The 4,184-nt window shown below is 38.1% G+C and overlaps 1 non-coding gene across 1 annotated transcript; it reads right to left on the reverse strand.

Annotated features, from left to right (window-relative positions):
* Positions 1-4,077: 4,077 nt before the first annotated feature.
* On the reverse strand, positions 4,078-4,184 carry LOC113757582. The gene has a single exon (XR_003466410.1). It is a non-coding gene; the product is annotated as a small nucleolar RNA R71 (small nucleolar RNA).

Raw genomic sequence — 4,184 nt, forward strand, 5'->3', positions numbered from 1 at the left:
CTTCTTTTCTTTTTCTTTATTCTCCTCTTCTTTCTTTCTTTCTTTCTTTCTTGCCAAGCCGCTGTCCCTTTCTTTTTCTTTCTTCTTCGGCTGCGAACCTCACCCAACCGCCGCCCACCCCAGCTCTTCTCGCCGCTGCCTCGGCTCTCCTCGCCAAGGGTGACCACCAGCTCATCTGACCTCCTTCACCCTTGCCATAGCCACCGCCTCCAAGATCCGCCTGAAGCCCCGAAAGCCGAGCACCACCAGATCCAGCTGCCGCAAACTCTTCTCTCTCACAGCCACCACCTTCATCGCACTACTGGCTTCGTATGCACGCGCCTGCCTCAATCTCTTTCTATTATTTTTTTTTATTTTCTTATTTTATTATTGCAGTATGTTTTTATTATTTTTATTACAGTACGTTTTTGAAAATTTTGCGTGTTTGGACTACCTGACATTTCTATTCCTCCTTAGTTGGGTACTTCTGTGTTACTTTGCTTGTTTCTTTTTACTTTGCTTGATTTTTATTTATTTAGTAGATTGACTTGTGAATTGAATGTCCAATCGTTAATCATTATATATATATATATATTTTAGGTCGAATTGTGTTTAATCTGCTGTACTTTGTGTCTAACTGTGGGTAATTTGCTACAGTTGTTTGTTCAATTGGGAGGTGCTTTTACATTTGGCTAAGTTTGGAACCACGAGTGTTTATTGATTGCATTTGTTATAAGTATTGAGATATCTGTATAACTTGCGAGTGAATGCAGTGTGCATTTTGTTCATTGAATTGATTTTTCATTTGTTAGTGCTTTGAATTTCTTGTTTCCATTATTCGTTAGCAACTGTTGTCTATTGTGGTTTGGAGTGCAATTTGGAAAGAATGGTGAAACCACGATCCCGATCCTTTGACCTCCGCTTCGCCTCCTCCAACTACAAGTGCTAATAGCTGGCACCAGCTTCAGGGGAGTTTTGTTGTCCTTCTTCTTATTTTTACTGTTTCATTATCACATTGAGGGCAATGTGTGATTTAAGTGTGGGGGGGATTTGGGTTTAGTTTTGATTGGTGTTTCTTTAATTTGCTGCCTTTCTTACTAGTGTTTTGATGAATAAATGTGGCATCTCACTCGTCTATTGCTGGTTATGATTTATTCTATGAATTTAGTTTAAGTGGCAAGTAAAAGCATGTTATCTTGGTAAATATCATGAGTTTAATGACTTGGTGCAAATTGTGGTTAAATTGTTTAGGCAATATAAATATTTTACTAGCAATTGTTGTGTGGATTAGGCAATTGTTGATCTTAGTTCTCCATATTAGGAGATGACGTGGGCCATGATCTTTAATTATCTGGTTTTCTGGTGCTTTAATTGTGATTAATAAATGACCCTACTCCGCTAGTGTCGTCACCCAGTAACCGGGAGTCTTCACCACAAGTGTCGACTTTCGCGTCAAAAAGTGACTATATATATGAGTAGTTAGTCCTGAAGTTGTGAAGAGTTGAGTAACTGGGCTCTTTCATCTAAAAATGTCAGAGTTCACGTCAAAAGACTTGAATAGCTTGGGACTGAGCATTTATTAAAAAAAAGAAAAAGAAAATAATAAGTAAGCTTATGATCATGTTGGCCTGCCGATCCTTGTTCTTCAATGTTGAGATTTTGATTTTCAGTTGACCCAATTGCTAACTTTTGCTAGTTTAATATTTTGATTTCTTAGACGAGTTAGCTATGAATTGGACGAGTCTATGATTTCAGGAGCTAACCGGGAGAAATATGTCTTGACACTTAGCCACTAAAACTTGATTTTGGGATAAGCGTAGCTTGGCAGTAAATGAAATGAGAGTTAGCCATTGTTGAATTTAGTTGTTCCCATGCTTGAGGACAAGCATGATTTAAGTGTGGGGGGAATTGATAAGGTGTTAATTGTTAGTAATTTTATTATTAATTTTCCCTGTTTCCATGCCAAATATTATTTTAATTGTCAACATATACTTATATTTGGCATCTGGACTCAATTTCAGGAAGTGGAGCAGAAAAGAGAGATTTTCTTACAACAAATACTCCACACGTGGGAAGTTTCTAAAGAACATACAAGCTAGGTTCCACGGGTGTATTTGTGCTGGAATTGATGATTACAGTGGACTCCTCCGTTTTGATAATTGCAGAGGAATTGATGATTGTGCTGGAATTAATTGGAATGATGTTTTCTTTCATTATCTAACGGGGACCACGTAGAAAGTCTGTCCTTATGGTGGGAGATGTACTCATTAGCCAAGATGTTGGCTTTGATGATTGTAGCTTTTCCAATTGCTCCCTACGTAGAGTAGTGGGCTCAAGGAGAAAAGACTATGAAAAAGCTATGAAGACTAAAGGCTTGCCTTATATATATCGAACGATGGCAGAAGACGAGACGCTAGTGAGTTGTAGTTTTCTTTCAAAATAAGCTCCGTAGGAGGATAGAGGAGTTTGTAGTTTTTCTCTCCGAGGGATGTTCCAGAGGAGAGAATAGGGAGTTGTTTTGGTTTGTTGAATTCTATTGTGCAATTTTCTTATTTTCTTCCGAGAGCTTTGTTATTCACTCTCTCAATTATCAAAGAAAGATGATGTCTTTAAATTCAATTGAATTGTGTGAAGATTTTCGTATGAGGCGTGGCTAATTTTCTCATCTAGTCAAGGATCAACGCGAAGACGCAGTCCCAAATATCTGTGAGATCTAATTAATTTTACGTGTTCCTTAATTTGTTAATATTTGCATGTTTTCTATTTTAATTTCCATGGGATTATTTTGTTAATTGGATATCAAGGGCCCGATGTGCAATTTGACTTATTAATCTCTTGTCAAATTAATCAATTAAATCTGTAATTATTTAGTTGGTTAATATTAGTGACAACTAGTATTTTCACATACTAGGGGGACATACAATCTGATTTAAATAACCCTTGTAGCGTGTTATTAATTTGGGTTAGGCTTTTCTAATTTTTAATGCAATTAGGAAATTAATTCCTACGGTCGTACCTAGGAGTATTTCCTGGTTAGAGGTAATCAACGGTCGTACCTTGGTTATCAATAAATTAAGGAAAAGCTGGTCGTTAGAGTTTATCGGCGACTATAACTAGCCTATTAATAAAATTAAGTGAACCTTCTTTGCATCAATGATCGGATGAATGGACTGTGTCTGCGTAGTTGTATCCTTGGCTAGAATTTTTTATCAGTTATTTAATTGCTATTTATAATTGTATTAATTAATTAATTATTTTTGGTTAATTATTTTTAGTTAAATTGTTTAATTATTTTTAGTTTATTTCTGATAAAAATCCCCCGTGTCCCGAACTTGAAAAGAATCGAATTTTTCCCAGTCCCTGTGGATTCGACCCTACTCACTACTATACACAGAAAATTCATTTTTCTCGAGTAGGTATTTATTATTGCACAGACTCGACACCTGTCAATTTTTGGCGCCGTTGCCGGGGACTGGCGTTAATCATTTGTTTCTTTTTAAGTTCATTTTTTTTCTGGTATTTTTCTAGTTTATGCCTCGCTCTTCTCGTACAGGCGAATTAATTTTCGACACTGAAGTAGAGAAGACCGCGCGTAGAACGAGAAAAGAAACCAGGCGGCTCAGGGAGGAGCAATACGATATTGCACCTCAGGAACTTGATCCAGAGGTTGAGCCGACAAATTTGTCTGGTGACAATTCAAGTGATTCAGACCAAGAGGAAGTCACTATGGCAAATGCACGAACACTAAGGGAGTTGGCTGCTCCTGATTTAAATCAGCAGCCCTTGTGCATTACTTTTCCACATTTAAATGATGACACTCCCTTTGAACTAAAATCTGGTCTAATTCATCTCTTGCCATCTTTTCATGGTCTACCAGGTGAGGAGCCCTACAAGCACTTGCAAGAGTTTGACGTCGTTTGCAACAGTATGAAGCCTCCGGGAATTACAGAAGAGCAAATAAAGATGAGGGCCTTCCCCTTCTCTTTGAAGGACTCCGCGAAAGACTGGCTCTACTACCTACCGCCTGGTAGTATCACCACATGGGACCAACTGAAGAAAAAATTCTTGGACAAGTACTTTCCTGCGTCTCGAGCTGCGAGCCTAAGGAAGGAGATATGTGGTATCAAACAACACCCAAGCGAATCTCTCTATGAGTACTGGGAGAGATTTAAGAAACTGTGCTCCAAATGCCCTCAGCATCAGAT

This window comes from Coffea eugenioides, unplaced genomic scaffold, assembly GCF_003713205.1.
Source record: "Coffea eugenioides isolate CCC68of unplaced genomic scaffold, Ceug_1.0 ScVebR1_3137;HRSCAF=4293, whole genome shotgun sequence".
NCBI classification, from domain to species: Eukaryota; Viridiplantae; Streptophyta; class Magnoliopsida; order Gentianales; family Rubiaceae; genus Coffea; species Coffea eugenioides.